The sequence below is a fragment of the Brassica napus genome, chromosome C4 (assembly GCF_020379485.1).
Source record: "Brassica napus cultivar Da-Ae chromosome C4, Da-Ae, whole genome shotgun sequence".
NCBI lineage: Eukaryota > Viridiplantae > Streptophyta > Magnoliopsida > Brassicales > Brassicaceae > Brassica > Brassica napus.
Window position 1 is genome coordinate 24,732,305 of NC_063447.1, and position 18,174 is coordinate 24,750,478.

Genomic DNA, 18,174 nt, shown 5'->3' on the forward strand with positions numbered 1-18,174 from the left:
TCGATTTTCGGAGAGTTTAGATCGGTTTGCCAGACCTGGCTGAACAGTTATGGAACGATATATCGAGACAGGAAAAACCACCTAAGACTTAGTTCGCTAGACTATCCACCTAGGTTTTACGTTCCCTAAAGTTCTATGGCAGTCTCAAAGGCGTTTTTATTTCTTAGTATTTTCCTACGAAAATTCCAAGTCTGATTTCAAAAATTTCAAGTCGGAAATACCATAGTTCCCTCGAAGATGCAGTTTTGTCTCTTCTCAGTTTTGCTTGCTTATTTCCCCTTCCTCTTCTCGTGTATGTTCGCCATTTTCGATATTGGTGTTTATCCGTTGAGACTTGACATTTATCTTTCGAACTTGACTGTTATCTTCTCCTTAGATTCGACATCAATTTTTATAAAAAGGTTCAACGTAATCGTATATACTCGAGGCGGCTAAGGTGTTAAGTTGACCGTTGCCGTTTTATACGATTAATTTGAATCCATGCGAGAAAACAAGTCTTTGCGGTTTTTTTATTTATTTATTTTTTTTAATTTTTTTATCGTAAAGTTTCAATGGTAACTCCAATCGAGACGATACAAGAGATATTTCGATCGAGATTCGAAGGAGAACGCAAAGATGGAGGTAAGGGCGAGCAAGCCAAGGAGTTTAGACGAGTCTAACTTGTTTTCGTCGTAAAATCTCAACGGAAACACCGATTGAGACGGAACGAAAAGCATTTCGATCGGGATTCAAAAGAGAATACAATGGAGGAAATTTTTGAGGTGTGACAGGTCGCTATGTAGCGAGCTGGAGGTCTGACAGGTCGCTATGTAGCGAGCTGGAGGTCTGACAGGTCGCTATGTAGCGAGTAGAAGCAAGCAAAGAAGAGTCCTACTTGTTTTCGTCGTAAAATCTCAACGGAAACTCCGATTGAGACGAAACGAAAAGCGTTTTGATGAGGATTCAAAAGAGAACGCAAAGGAGGACCTTTCTGTGGCCTTACAGGTCGCTACGTAGCGATTGGAGAGTTGGCTTGAGCTTGGTCGCTACGTAGCGACCGAGCCGTTTGCGTGCTCGGTCGCTACGTAGCGACCGAGCTATGTAATCAATTTGTTGCGCTTCCTTTTTCCGCGATTAACCTAGGGGTTTTCTGCACTTTTTGGGAGAACCTGTTTTACCCTTCCGAAATGTTTTCGGAAAACGTGTTTTGGTAAAATCCTTACGCATCAAGATTTCTTTTGTTCGGTAATGAGCCAAACTTACGGGGTTTGATAAGAGCCAAACTTGCGGGGTTTGATAAGATTTATCGTTTCCCTTTATGTTTAGGAAGAGAAATCGCGAGCTTGTTTCACTTCACTTCCTGTGGCGAAAAGTCGCAGCAAGGTTTTCGATTTTCTCAAGAACTGTGGCGTTTGCGTAGACGTTGGCCATAGGCGCAGTGGCGGCTGGGGTTGTCTTACCAGCATTATTGCGAACTGCAATTTTGTCTTTCGTATTTCCAGACATTGTTTTGATCAAGCGTTTTGTGGCTATGAGTTAGAGTAATCCGTACCCCCCCCCCTCCTTCTAGCGCCAAACTGTGGGAACCGAAATTCGCACTGTCGATTTCTGTTTAAATTAGGAAAATTAGGAAAACCATAATTTCCCAGAGGTCCCGGATATCTGTTAACCACACGCCAAGCAATCAGAACACACAATTAAAGACGAAAAGAAATAAGAAATCGTAAAAGAGAGCAAAAAGAGTTTTATTCCGAATTCGCGTAAGAGCGTTACAACAAGGTAGAAGCCTCGGCTATGAGAGATGTCGGCAAGATTCCTACTTCTAACAACCTAAGACTGCAAAACCTAGTTGAGTCGCAGCTCGAAATAACAAAAACGGAAAGTTGCCTAATTGTTCTAAGTGCTAAGTTTTCTCTGAAAAAGTCCCTTTCCATGCTTCTCGCCTAGGACTCCTTATATACTGGCTCCTAGGTCGGTTTGCGCTTTTCCTCTTCTGCCCTTAAGCCGTCATAGCGTAAAAATGGAGATATTCCATTTTTTCCGATATTCGTTATTATCATCAAAATTTCGTATTTATCCGCGGAAACTTGACATTTATCTTTCCTTTGCGAACCAAACGTAAACCGTCATGCGGCTTACGGGCTCTTGGTTAAGAAATCATAAGTTGGGCCTCGAGTCATGTCTTAGGTCCCTTTTGGCCGTCTTCTGACTCGAAGCGTTTATTACGGCTTCTTTCGATAAAGAACGAACTTTCTGCGGTTTTAACCGTAAAGTTTGATCGATGACTTAGAATGGCGGGAAACATGAAATGGGTTCGCTACGGTCTTTGGGAGATAGCATCGAAGGGTAGACGAGAATGCATGGACTAATGTCGTATCAACGTTTCGGAAGAGCTCAGTCGCTACGTAGCGACCGAGCGGAACAGACGCTCGGTCGCTACGACGCTCGATCGCTACGTAGCGACCGAGCTTGGCTCGAGATCGGTCGCTACGTAGCGACCGAGCGGAATAGACGCTTGGTCGCTACATAGCGACCGAGCTTGGCTCGAGATCGGTCGTTACGTAGCGAGCGGAACGGATGCTCGGTCGCTACGTAGCGATCGAGCTTGGCTCGAGCTCGGTCGCTACGTAGCGATCGAGCTTGGCTCGAGCTCGGTCGCTACGTAGCGATCAAGCTTGGCTCGAGCTCGGTCGCTACGTAGCGACCGAGCGGAACGGACACTCGGTCGCTACGTAGCGACCGAGCGGACCGGACAAGATGTACATCGATCGATCATAATCTTCACTCGTCGAGACCTTTCTTCTGTATCGATCGACGGCACTGGATGTGTATCGATCGATTGCGTCTTCTTCGTATCGACCTCTAATGGTCAGCTCGGATGAAATCTCTTTTAAGCTCCTAAATGCTCCATAATTATCACTTTACTCCAAGATACTCCTGAAGCTGAAAACATACCTAATAGAATATAATATAATATATAGAAAGTAAAATACTTATATACCATGAATAAAAATGGGTCAAATCCATGGTATATCAGCAGAATATCGCATAGTTGCAAACACATCTTCTGAGCTTACGTGGATACTCTCCCTTCTACAAGAACTTGGTCTTCCTCCAAGACAGAATCTCCAAAAAAAATCTACTGTGATAATGTCGGTGCTACATACTTATTAGAGATCAATCATATCATTGATTGAGTTTGGAATCTTCTACTTATGTAAAGACAATATTCTCTCATTAAACTCTCCTTGTAAAGCCCTAGAGCTCAGCCGTGTATATAAGGCTCTCTTGTACATTACGTATAGATATAACACTCAATATATTCTTACATCTTCTCCTTAAATGCAACATCCAAAAATCCGAACTAAGTTTTTGTGTTGTAATTTTGAGATGAGTACTATTTATTTCATGAACTCCTCTTTGCCTTGCCCCGACCTGCTAGAAAGCCGTTTTACAGCAATTTCTTTTCCATCTTGCAGCTTCCCCTGAAACAGTTCGTACAACATCGTCATCTTGAGAACATAAACAGAGAATATAAAAGAGCAACGAGGACAGGAATTATATTACCTTGTACCAAATCAACCTTGTCCGAGTTTATTTGACAGGCTGAAATCATTGGTAGCAGTTTCAATGGATTTTATCTCAAAGAAATTTAAACCAGGGACATCTTGTGGCTTTAGACCATTCCTCCATGCATCTTTTGAGACGTCCTTTGATTTACTAGCTGGATTAAAGTTACAAGAATAGAAATATAGCTATTAAATTCATCAGTGTGTTACCGCTAGCGAACGAGAGAGAGAGAGAGAGAGAGAGAGAGATAGTTACCGTTACGTTTTACTTTGTATCTACAGAAACCAAACACAGAAGAACCCAAAATTACAAAGAAAGAAAGGCTAACAACAACGACATAAATTGTTTTCTTGTGATTACTTTTACCTGAAATATATTGAAGAAAAAACAAATTGATATTAAGCAATGCAAGAAGTAGCTACTTTGTGTTACTTTTTATCTATACCTAGTTCATAGCGTGCAAGACGATTGGAAAGAAGCTCCCCTCCTACATAAAACTGTGTTACGTCCATCAGCTCTTGGTTCCATATTAAGCACCCAATTCCACGAATATAAGAAAAGGCCAAGTAAGAACAATTGTGGAGGCAATGCCGGTAGCAGTCTTCAGCATCCATAGAGCTTACAAATGCGTAAAAGTCTGGAAGATTTATGTTGGCAACAGGATGGAAGATGTTTGAAATTTTTCCAGTGGAGTTTCCTTGGCAATCTAGTTGGGTACATATAGTTCGGTACGCCTTACACAACCATCAGTCCAGTTTCCTATTTTCCACTCCTCTGAGGATTTTGGTACAAACCCTTTGAAGCATTTACACTTTGGAGATCCTGACATTCTGCACAACCCAAAAGGTCCATATACACCATAAAAATCGCATGAATTGGCTGGAGCCTGATAGCTTTCTCCCCATTTGGTCCCACTGTGCCGAAATCTCTTTAGTGAACCCTCTGATGTTAAACTTAGATATGAAAGTTTTGAGCTTCTATCTACATAAGAGAAATACCACGACCAATTTGCATCTTGCTGAAAGCTATATGGACTTAGAAGAAAACGCTTCAACCGGAAGAGATTTTGTGAAAGTATCGGCGATCTGCTGATGATTGGGGATGTGCTTCACCTCAAGAGCTCCCAACACAACTCTCTCTCTAACCTAATGGTAATCGAGAGCAAAGTGCTTCGTGTGAGAGTGAAACGAGGGATTGGCAGAGAGCAAGACCGCCGACAAGTTGTCACAGAGGAGCAACGGAGTACTAAGCAGAGGAATGCCCAATTCACGAAAGATAGAACACAACTAGGTAATCTCATGATGTTTCTGATAGAGTGCGGTACTAGGCTTTGGTTGAGCTTTTAGTACTGTAGGTTGCTTTCGCAATGACCAAGAGATTAGCTTTTTGCCTAGAAATGTTATATAACCACCAGTTGATCTTCGAGTGATGTTACAGCCAGCCCAATCACTATCACTGTAGGCAGTGACGGTAAAATCAGTGCCTTTATGTAGAGAGATTCCCATGGTGATAGTGCCTTTGACATATCCTAGAATTCGTTTCAGGAGAGTGAAGTCAGAGAGAGTTGGAGCATGCATCTTCTGACATACATAGTTGACGGCAAATTGAATGTCAGGCCTTGTCAACGCCAGGTATTGAAGCTTTCCTGCTAAACTTCTTAAATATGTAGGGTTTGAGAATGGCACATCTTGATCTTAATTGTACCTTGTTGAGCTGCAGGAGAAGAGGAATTGGCATAGGAGAGCAGTCTGACATTGCCGCCACAGCAAGTAAGTCTTCAAACATACTTCTGTTGACACAAGAATAGACCTTTCTCAAGACTTTTAACTTGAATGCCAAGAAAATAGTGGATTCTTCTCTTGTCCTTCATTCGAAATTCTTTGTTGAGTTGTTGCAGAAGTGTTGTCAGAATATCTGAGTTATTTCCTGTCACAACCATGTCATCTACGTATAGTAGTAAGATGATGATATCTTTCTCTTTTGTGTAGACAAACAAGGATGGATCAGACTTCGAGCAACGGAATCCAAAATCAATGAGAAATGAGCTGAACTTATCAAATCAGGCTCTTGGAGCCTGTTTGAGACCGTAGATCGCCTTGTTGAGCCCCATACATGATCAGGTTTCTCCTTATCAACGAAGCCATCTGGTTGCTTTGTGAAGACAGTCTCATGTAGATCAACATGTAATAACGCGTTCTTTACATCCATCTGTTTAATTACCCAATTTAAAACATTAGCCATATGTAGAATTGTCCTCACTGATGCCATTTGATATACCATGGATTTTACCCACTTTTAGCCATGGTATATATGTGTTTTAGGAACTATCCATTATATTTTGGAGTCCTTTTAACAATTTTATTGGTTCAGGGATGACTTGGAAAAAAGTGATGATTTGGGTGCATTTTGGAGATAAAATGAGAGGAAGCTCGAAGCTGACCATCGAACTAGTTCGAGGTCAACATTTAGAGTCCACCATCGATCGATGCACACTCTGTGCCATCGATCCACAGCGAAGCGTGCAAAGCCAAGCCGGCTTAAAACCCAAGTCAAGACATAAGTACAGAAATACCCCTGGCCGACTTTTTAACCTAATATTTATGTGCTCAGCCATTGTTCTAGGCAACACACAGTTTCTACTCTTTCCTACTCTTCTAGTTTTACACATCAAAAGGTTTTTAATAGATTTGGAGAGAAGATCCAAGACTCCTTCAGAGATTTGTATTGGAACTCCAATATTTTTAACCTTAATATATTTATGCATTCCTTTATGTTATTTGTTATGAATTTCTTTTCTATGTCTGAGTAGTTCACCTTGTTAGGTTTAGGATTTAAATAGGATTATGAAGGATTAGCCCCAAATATAGATTGATGAGTCGTTTGTGATATCCATCAGTTGAATTGCTCTTATTTCTTGTGTTCTAGAGTAGCTAACTAGAACCCTGATATTAGGATAATTAGGCGTAAGCGGAAGCCTGATATTTTACCTGAAATAATTTATATTGTGCTAGGATTGTTAGAAACAAACATAAGTTGATTTAGGAAACCTAGTGAACATAGTTCAAACCCACTCGGTGAAGCTTGCTGGAAGGAACATCGATCGACAACCCTATAGGTGTATCGATCGACTTTCTGAAAGGTGTATCGATTGACTATCCATCGATAGCATCGATCGATACTTTCTCCAGATAACCAAACGACAGTTGAGATCGGAGATCCAGACAATAGATATTCTAAACAAACGAAAGTTGATAATTTATTACTTTTTTGAGTTATAGAATATCCAATAAACTACTCTAGCTTCTATGTTATTATAATCATGATTACCTGAATAGAAACCCTAAGTCTAACGCTTTCTCTTTCTCATATTGATTACAAAACTTCAAAACCAATTAACCGAACAACTGCCTTTTTCACCACTGCAATTTATTATTTCCATAATTAACCTAGCTTAATTATAAATTGTTTAAGATCTTTTGTGTGCCCCAGCTCCTTGTGGATTCGATCCCTAGGTACCACAAATCGACCTCTTCTTTGAGAGAATAATCAGTTAGGTTAATTTGAGTGATATGAAATTTGGCGCCGTTGCTGGGGAGCTTTGTTCGCCATTAGACCTTGTCTAGGCAGTTTTAAGTCAAGGTTTTTCTGTTACTCAAAAACTGATAAAATATTTTCTTAATTTCTTCAAGGTGCATTCCCAGCAGTACCAGAAGCAACAAGGAAAACTCACTGATTTACTCAGACCCTGCACTCTTGGAACGCACGATCCGCAAAGAAAAGAGATCCACATCGATCGACACCAACATCTGTTCGTCGACCGACACTTCTCAGCAAAAGTCGACCGATACTCCTAATCTGTCTAGCGACTGTTGTGAGCTACCGCCGATCGACACTTCAAACCGAACATCGATCGACATCCATTCGCGAGACATGGTTGCGACACTAATTCTAGAGAGGGATGAGAATGGAGACCTTCATGACCAGGAGCGTCATCTGCGTAATGCAGCATGTCAGAGGTTAGATGATCGGAGGGCTGTAATTCCTGATCAAGATGAAGATATCGCTGCAGCTGCTCAAGCTATAGAGGATGCTGCTCGAACTAGAACGTTGACTGACTACAATCGTCCATATCAGTACTATGCCAACAGATATTCTATTTGTCCTCCTGCCACTCAGAGGACAGATTTCTAGCTGAAACCCCAGTACTTTACACTCGTGGCTCAGACACCCTGTTGTGGTTTGTCACACGAGCATCATATGGACCATCTGGAGCGGTTCGAGGATTTGGTTTCTGCCATTAAAGCTAATGCAGTCCCTGAGGATTTTCTTTTCTGCAAGCTCTTCCATTACTCACTGGCTGGAAAAGCTTTGCATTGGCTTAAGCAGTTACGACCAGGATCTCTCACATCCTGGGCTGACATCAAGAATGCATTCCTGCGTAATTTCTTTGATGAGTTACGAGCTGAGGACTTAAGGAGCAAGATTGCTAAATTCACTCAGGAGCCTACAAAGTCATTCAAAAGCTCTTGGATAAGATTCAAGTCCTATCAGAGAGAGGCATCGCACTGGCATATCAGATGGCTCTGGACATAACTAGTGAAGGGAACTTCAACACTAGGAATCCAGAAGAGGCTGTGAGACTGATTGAGAACTTGGTGTTTAGAAATAGCACCAATAACACTGATTTTGAGAGGAGAAAATCGGCCACCCTTGGAAAGGAGGAGTTGGACGATGTTAAGGCTAAGTTGGACAGTGTTCACAAGCTTCTCAAGAAGCAAGTTAGCTTTGCAGAGGATATGTAAGCTGTAGAAATGAACAGTGTTGAATATTTAGAAGAGGATGTGAATTTCATCAGTGGTACTGGTTTTCAGAATCAGAAACCTGGGAATAAGAGTGGATACAGAAAATCATATAGGAATGGTCAGAGGAGTAACTTCAACCAGAGTTCACAGTTCCAGAAACCCTACAACAACAACTTCAAAAACAGCAACAACATGAACTATGGAAATTCTTCCTACCAGAACGTGCCACCACAGACTCCAGAGAGCAAGATAGAAGCAATGATTGATCAAGTTCTTGAGGGTCAACAAAAGCTTATGGTGAATGTCGATGGGAAGATAGATGTTGTCTACACTGAGCTGAATGCAAAGTTTGTGACTCTGAACACATATGTGAAGAAGTTGGAGACACAAGTGGTTCAGACAGGAGAAATTGTTAAGAAGCAAAAAACCTTCATAAAGGGTAATGAAGCACTGAAGTACCACGTGAATGCTATCATAGATGATGATTTTTGGCAAGTGGTTAAGGAGGGGGATTTCGATGTCGAAAGCTCCATGAGCTTCGGCAGTTCACATTGGTGTTGTCCGACACCAAGAGATGACCATCGATCGATGGAATGGGATGAACACCGATCGACATCGGATGTTCAATTTCGATCGACGGAGTCAGCTGCATCATGCGAGATGGTCAGTATCATGACCCATGAAGAATTCGCAGCTAAGCACCCTAATCAACCCAAACCCTTTATTGCAAACATCGATCGAGATAGTGAGCAGACCGCCGATCGACAGAGAGATTCAACCAACGATCGACAATCAACCTCAGTCATCGATCGACGTGCACCTCTCTTCTACCGAGTGTAACTCCCAAAAATTGATGTAACACAATTGAATGCATTCAGAAACCCATCTCAACCTTCAGAAACATCAATGGAAAACAAAAATTAACAATCAGAAGATGCCGCAGTGCCTATGCAAGTTGATCAGGCTACTGTGGGAAGGACCTTGAGAAAGAGGAAGGAAAAGGTTCCCAAGCATCTGAAGAGAGGAGCCAATGATAAGGAGATGGAGTGTTTCAGAAAGAGGATTTTAAGGATCCCATTAGATAGGCCATTTGAGGAGGCTTACTTTACCCACAAGCTGTGAATGTTCTTCAAAGAAACCAAGGAAACTGAAGAGGACATAAGGAGAATGTTCAACCAGGTCAGAGAGAAGATGAAACAGAGGAATACACTGAAGAAGAGGATTACACTGAAGAAGAAGAGTGATCCTGAAAAGTTTGTGGTACCCTGCTTTATACGAGGCATTGACTACCCTAGTGCGCTTTGCGACACAGGATCTTCAGTCAGCATTCTACCTAAGGTGATGGAAGATCATCTAGGTCTGAAGATAGAGCCTTCAGAGGATTCATTCACATTTGTGGATTGTTCTCAGAAGAACTCAGGAGGATTCATCAGAAACCTTGAGGTGCAGATTGGTAATGCCCTAGTTCCAGTAGACTTCCATGTCCTGGACATCAAGCTCAACTGGAATTCTTCTCTATTACTTGGGAGCATTCATGGATACTGTAGGAGCAGTATGCGACATGCAGACTAACAAGTTGTGCCTGATACTAATAGACCCTACTGTCTATTATGATCCAGTGAGAGTTGTCAAGCAACAGATAGGCTACATGGAGATTGGAGACAATCCAGGATTCATTGCAGTATGCCACTGCGACCATGAAGCTGATGAGCAATCGGAGGCTGAAACATCGATCGCCACTCAACCAAAGATATCGATCGACGAGAAGCTTGTACTGATGATCGACAATGAGTTGGAAGAACCGATCGACAGTAACCATGCGAATGAGATAGACGATTTTCAAGAAGGATCTCTCAACAGTTGGGAGAATGATTGCTACCAACCTAGCTTCGCTGTTCACACTGCTATACCTTCAAAGAGGAAGATGAGCGCAATGGAACCTTATGAGTATGATGAAGACTACAGAGAAGAAGAGATCATTGAGTATCGTGGTCTTTCCATGGAAGAAGCAGGAGTTCTCCAGATTTCCCATGAGACCATAAGGGAAACATCGATCGACGGGAACAACAAGATATCGATCGATACTCATCACGGAATAGAGCCAGACGCTAGAACAGAAGATTCGACATCGATCGACAGGAGAGGTCAGCCATTGATCGACGTATTGATCGAATTTGGAAAAAGAGCTTATGATTCCGACGGCAAAAGATTATTTGAGTGGGAAAAGAAAGATGAATACAGTTTATACATAGACGAGCATGGATATGCACGAGCACCAGATGGAAGAATCATTCATGTGTCAAGGGATGACATCATAGATATTCTGGAAAGAGCTACAATGCATGGATAAGCTAGTATCTGTCTAACAGAGCATGCAGAGAAGTTCACCAGAATCTTGCCAAGGCTAAGAAGCTACAGCAAAGAAGATATGGATGACATTGTACGTGTGATTTCCAGAGCCCAAGAGATGTCACTGGATGATACCTACAAGAGGCTCGAAGATGTCTACTACTCACTTAATGACAGCATTGACAGGCTGACTACACGCATGGATGAGCTGGAACAGGAGATGGACATGATCCGGAGACAGAATGCAATCCGATCTGAAGCATCGCTCGACGGTCTTACTCGACCATCGATCGACGGTGGATATGAATATTTGAAAAAGAGGCTGGTAACAGTGAAGTTGTTAGAAGACAAGCTTGATGAGATTAATTTTTCTCAAGACTTGATGCGAGAAGACTTTTCCCAGAGATTGGAGGACCTTGATGAAACAACTCAAGCCAGACTTGGAATGCACCAGCACATCATCAATAACCTTTAGAATAGGATGCATGTCATTGGGGTTGATAAGGAGATACTGAAAAATCAGTGGACCAGAGGAGATGAATCCATAAGAAGCTTCATTGGTACATGGTTTCAGATGAGCAAGGAAGATGTAGACACTTGTTTCCCAACAAGTAGTCATCCACCTCCTTACTAGCCAACCTGCTTCCAAAGTCAAGCTAAATGACTATAACAAAGCGCTGAGTGGGAGGAAACCCACTATTAGGTAATTTTACTTAGTTTTATACTTAATTTATTATTGATTTTTGTATTAATTTATTGCAGGTAAAAAAACCCCAAAAAAGAGACCCGAGGAGACGATAAGACCAGGTCGACATCGATCGATAAGACCAGGTCGACATCGATCGACAGTACCAGATCCGAATCGACCGACGAACAGTTTACTGTGTTGATCGACGTCAACCATCAGCGAGCAGATATATCGTTCTACCTTGATACATTGTGTACTTATGATTTATTTCTCACCTACCTTTGACTAGATGCACACTAGGGACAGTGTAATCTAGGTCGGGGGTGGGGGGGGGGGAGGTTTACCTATATCTAGTTTTTTGTATGAGTTTTACAAAATGTTTTTCAAAATTTTTTATTGAGTCAAGAATGGGATAATGAACTTTACAATTTCACTTATTATCTAACCACTCTCTAGCACCACTCTTAGATTTATTGACTGCAGAGTGTATTAGAGATACCAAAGTGGATCACCTACCCATTATCCACACTTGCTGAGAACGTTTGAAGGAACCAAAGCTGATCTTCAACCTAATTGAGTTTAAACTGCTTGTCTTGGGACTTGGTATACATTAGATCGAATCCCTCCTGCAAGTCTGGAAGGCAAAAGTCTGTGTGTTTCTGATTCCTTTCTCTCTCTCTCTCTCTCTCTTCGGCATATATACGAATAAAAGATTGAAATGATTTCCTACGATTTAGAGGGGTAGGAGTGTCTCATGCGACCCCATTATTCTACTCTAATGGAATGATCACACATCGTTGGATGCGAGAGGTAAGAGTGTCTCATGTGACCCCATTATTCGCCTTCACTTTGTCAATAAAAAAAGAAGAGAAAGATAAATAAAAAATCGAAAAGAAGGTGAATAAAGATGGACTGTATCAGTATCATTGTTCATTGGAATTGAGATTCAGAGAAGAGAGAAAGAGGGAAGAAATGGATCACATAAGACTACATGTGTGTTCAGAAACTTGCTTGAGTAAGAGTCCATGTGTCTTTTGATTGATACTCCCAAGATAAAGCCTACACTTTTTATATATGTATTAAATGAGATCAGTAGAGGGACAAGTCGGACACTATTAGGTAAGTTGCTGGTTAGATGGATTTGGTTGTTAAGCTAGGATGTGGTATACCTCTGAAGTTAGAATTGATTTGATGTGGCTTGTAACATTGTAGATGTGATGATATGAGTTCTTGAATTGTGTAAGTCTCTGCTCTTTTTAAAACCTCTTTGCAAAGACTACTATTTATTTTGCTTGAGGTCAACCCCCAACATAAATTAAAATACTTTTATATAGTATGGATGAGACTTTTTTCATGAAACTAAAATTTTATCTTATCTTAATTCACGTCCACATGTTTAATAGTAAACTTTATAACATGTTTAATAGTAAACTTTATAAAAAATGAGAAAAACACATAAATTATGTAAATTTTCTTAAATAAAAATTGTCAACAAAAATAATTCCGTGTGTCGATAAAAAAATAAAAAAAATAATTCTATGTTTTGAAAGTGCGGATTAAAATCTAGTATTCATTATAATAAGTTTTACCCAATTTTAGAATGGGCTAAACAAGGGAAAGAGACCTCATCATACAAAAGACTAAACCATTTATATAGGCAAAGGCCGTGCAAGAACCGCTTCCTACTTTCCTAGACAATCTCATATTTGCAGCACTGTTCTGTATTTGAGAAAGCTTGCAAAATTGGTACAGATCCGAAGGGCCTGGATTTTACTAAGCAAGTGATATTTCATCTAATCTGGACTTATTAGGAAACTTCACCACAACACATTTAAAAAAAATATCCAAAGATTTTCATCTTGTTGATGAGAAATGTAAACTTGGAAGTAAAAAAAAAACATGGAAGTAAAAAAACTTGGAAGTAATTTTCTGTTTTCTACAATAAAACAAAAAATTTAACCGAAGCTTATTCATTCAAAAATAAATATAAATAAATAAACTGAAGCTTAAAGTTATCAACATTGAAAATATGATCACCTTAAAAGAGCATCAATTCTACAATCTTTATCACACCTTATTTCTTAACGCCCAAGAATCAGAGACTGTGTCATCTCATTGACACTGATCAAACCCTTAGACACGGGTTCTTCATTTCGCGTGTTCACTACAAATGTGGGCTGTTTAGGTGACGGAAGATCTGATGTTGTGGTGAGCATACACAGTAACTCAAGTGTGTTGGGTCTATCGGCAGGTTGGTGTTGAACACAGAGCAAACCAATCTGAACACATCTCTTAACTTCTGATGGCTGACATGAGTCAGAAATATCTTTATCCAAAAGATCAATTCCTCCATTTTTACACCAAGATTCCCACGCCTGTTGTTTAGTTTAATATCTTAAGAATATAATAGCAAAAACATTTCTAAAGCTCTGAAAGTGTATGAAAAAAATCAAGTCTGACTTACATAAGCTATAAGAGTTTTTCCTTCTACGCCATAGCTGAATCTTGAAATCTTCTCTCCACTGATGATTTCCAACAGCAGCACTCCAAAGCTATAGATGTCTGATTTCTCAGAAAACATACCACTCCATGCATACTCGGGAGACATATATCCTCTGTGCAAAAATTGGAACTAAATATATGATTATGACTATGAATCTTATTAAGTGTGTTTTTGAAGTCAGAGTCTTACAGAGTTCCTACAACCCTGCGAGTATTATCCTGATATTCGGTTCCTTGATACATCCGAGCCAATCCAAAATCTGATATTTTTGGGTTCATCTTCTCATCCAAAAGAATATTGCTTACCTTTAAATCCCGGTGAATAACCTTGAGGTGTGAGTCACGGTGGAGATAGAGAAGTCCACGCGCAATAGCTTGGATGATACTTAATCTTTTAGGCCAGTCAATCTCAAGCTTTCTTCTTGAATCTAAGCAATAATACAGTGTAAAAACTATAAGCAAAGCTGTTATAGATGAAGAGAAAACTGCTACATTAAAAAGGAGGCAAGTAGAGACCTACCGAAGAGAAAAGTATCAAGGCTTTTGTTCAACATGAACTCATAAATCAATAGCCTCTCTTCTCCTTCAATGCAACATCCCAATATCCGAACTAAGTTTTTGTGTTGTAATTTTGAGATGAGTACTATTTCATTCATAAACTCTTCTTTGCCCTGTCCTGAGGTGCTAGAAAGACGTTTTACAGCTATTTTTTTCTCATCTTGCAGCATTCCCTGAAACAAATTGGTGAATATCATCTAGAGAACATAAACAGTGAATACATAAGAGCAAAGAAGGAAGACTAATTCTCATACCTTGTAAACTGAACCAAAGCCACCTTGTCCAAGTTTATTAGACAGACTGAAATTATTGGTGGCAGTTTTAATGGTATTCATCTCAAAGAAATTTAAACCTGAGACATCCTGTCGTTCTAGACCATTCCTCCATGCATCTTGTGAGGCTTCCTTTGATATAATAGCTGAGATTAGAGCTACAAGTTATTAGATAGATAGACACTAACCTTATCAATGTGTATCTATTAATTAGCAAGAAAATGTAACATTATGTTTGCTACCATTATGTTTAACTCTGCATCTCCAGAAACCAAACGAAGCAGAACCCAATATTACGAAAAGAGAGAGGCTCACAACAATAGCAACGATGGTCTTCTTGCTATTATTTCCACCTTAGATATATAAAACAAACAAAAATTAAACAGTAAGCAATGCTACTACCAAAAGAACAATATCAGTACAGTTGAAGATAAATGTGTAAATGATTATACCTACTTCAGAGCTTGCAAGACGAATGGACAGAAGCTCTCCACCTTCAGAAAACTGCACTACGTCCATTAGCTCCTGGTTCCACACTAAACACCCTATTCCATTAATAAAAGAAAAGGCCAAGCAAGAACAATTCTCCAGGCAACTTCGGTGGCAGTCTTTAGCATGAGAAGCACTTGTAAATTCGTAATTATCTGGAGGCTTTGTGTTGGCAATAGGATGGAAGATGTTTTCATTGGTAACATTGCCTTGACAAAGTAGTTCGGTACGTCTCACACAACCATCTGTCCAGATTCCTCTTTCCCACTCCTCAATGGATTTTGGTACAAACCCTTTGAAGCATTTACACGTTAGAGATGATGACATAACACACAGTCCAAAAGGTCCACATACACCATAATGATCACATGGATTCGCTGGAACCTCAAAGTCTAACTCCCACTCGATCCCATTATGCTGAAAAATCTTCACTGGGCCCTCCGATGTTATCATTACACGTGGAGGTTTGATGTTTCTGTCTACATAAGTGAAAGATACTGACCCGTTTGCATCCTGCTCAAGGCTAAATGGACTTGTTAATGACGCATCCATTAGCGGTATACCAATGAACCTTGTTTTAGCCCATGGACCGCTTCTCCAATAAGACGCAGAACCTCTCTTAGTAAACAGCTGCGATGGCACTTGCGGTGTAATCTCGACCATGAAGTCACCAGGCGATGGATCGGTGTCACTTTTCCACGAAGTCAACACCTGCTTCTCTCCGGTGGTGAGATTATACGCGAGGGTTGAGAAAGGGAGCATAGTATTACCAAGATGCTCAAAGCTTTCCCATAGAATTCTTCCTGTAACATTTTCTGTGATAATAAAATTTCCTTCGTTCGAAAGTTCTGCATGAGACCGGTTAGATGCAAAAGTTCCTTCGGTGGACCACACAACGCCATCTTTACCGTTTGATAACAGAAGACTTCCATTGCTGCTAATAGTTAGATTAGCCAAGGGGTCTGTAACAGGATCTTCTCTATTTGCCACCCACACAACCACCTGGGGAGTAGTACCCTTCAACCAGATTCCAACATATTGATCTTGGGTGTTATGAGGACTAAAGAACCCCAATTCATAAACATCGTTAGAGGAGCTGAGAGTTTGGCCTATTGACAAAGGATTTGTTGGCGTTATAGATCCATGGCTAAACTTTAAGAGCATGGTAAGCAATAGCAAGCAAGCAAACCTCGTTGTCCTCATGTGGATAAAACAATTAAGAGTATGCTTCTTGTGTCTCCAAGAATATATTTCAGAAAAGTGTACGAGAACATTTATTCAATAGAAAGTAAGCTAAGAAAACAAATTTGAGGACGTAATGAAGATTATTCCCAAGCACGTCAATGTTGACCACATCGCCCATTTTTCCAAGGTTCTGTATCACTGTATTCACAATCAACTAATCTTGTTTTTCTCTTGAATCTAGAAACATTGTGTTGCTTTCAGGTCCTTCTCAACTTGTTGACCCCATAATGCAACGATATAAGACGCCACCAGTCAGATTCATTCAAAAGATAAATTTAACACTTCCAGGGAATAATTCAAACGTTCAAAAGCTTTGAAAATCTACAGAGCTAGTGCATACTGGCAGAGGCGTGATTACCTTGTTATGAGAAAGGCAAAATTGTCTTAGGCCCCAACTTGTATAACACATTTTAGGGCCCCATTTAATTCCACTTTAAATTAGTTATATTTTATATATAAACTTCTCTTAGTTTTGGATTTAAACAATAATTTATTTATGCTATTTAGACTTATTTTATTCTATTTTAGACTTTTAGATTTAATTTATCATCTAACTTCATAAAACCATTACTTTATTTATTTAATTTTTAGACTTTAAATTATAATTTTTTAGCATGTATGATTTTATTTTTACTATTGTAGTAATACATTTATAAGCTTACCATTTAACATATCTAAATAAGCACATATTTAATTAAACAATTATAAAATCTTCATAGATAATTTGAAATCTTGCATTTTTGGTTTAATAAACTATGTATTTTGTATTCTTTTAAGAAATAATATGTTCACTTTTTCATATGAATCTATAAATATTAAATACATAATTTTTTGTAAAGTTTTATGTAATAGATATTTATTACTAATTATGAAAACTTTTTTACTCTAACCTGAGGCCCCCAAACACCTAGGCACGGCACTGCATACTGGTGGGTTCTATCTGTAGGGAACCGAAGCTAGTTCCTAGCTAGGGTTTTATCCTGAATGGTTTTTGCCTAAAATGGTAATCATTTTCAAAGGGTATGAGCTGTGGTTGTGAATTTCACGGTGACGCCATAATAAGCTTCACAACTATTGTTGAAAGAAAACACTAGCAAACGAGGTGCTGCTGATATTTATCTCGTTAAATCTTCTCAAGCTCTAATCTTCTTAAAGAATCCAACCAAGCATTGATGGAACCTGATCATTTTGATCATCCAAATACCCATCCATAATTTTTTCAGGAAAAAAAAAACACCCATACATAATATAGGATCACACATTTATCTCATTTATGACATCTGACTAAAAAACTGTCTTCAATTGGATGTAAATTTTAAAGATTATTTATGTGGAATGAATCGTGTATGGAAGTTCTAAAAAAATAAGTAATCATTTGAACTGAGAGACGAATAATTGTTTTTAGTAAAAAAAAGTTAACAAACATTCAGATTTCACACACAAAAACAATTGGGAAAAAGATGAAAGTAAAGTAAATCTTTTATATACTAAAAGAGAAGCACTGTAATAAATGCGTTCACACTAAACTGGACACATGTCTCGTGTAGAAGCATTGTAATAAATGCGTTCACACAAAATGAACACATGTCACATGTAAAGAGTTTCTCAGCCAAACTCTACATAAATATGTTTACACTATGTACTTTACGTTTTTAATATAAAACTCACATGTATGGTTCTTCTTTACGTTATTTTTACTCTTTACAAATAGAGTTGGACA

The 18,174-nt window shown here is 39.4% G+C and overlaps 1 pseudogene; it reads right to left on the bottom strand.

The window, feature by feature from the left end:
• Positions 1-11,982: 11,982 nt before the first annotated feature.
• Positions 11,983-18,053, bottom strand: LOC106392402 (annotated as a pseudogene).
• Positions 18,054-18,174: the final 121 nt, after the last annotated feature.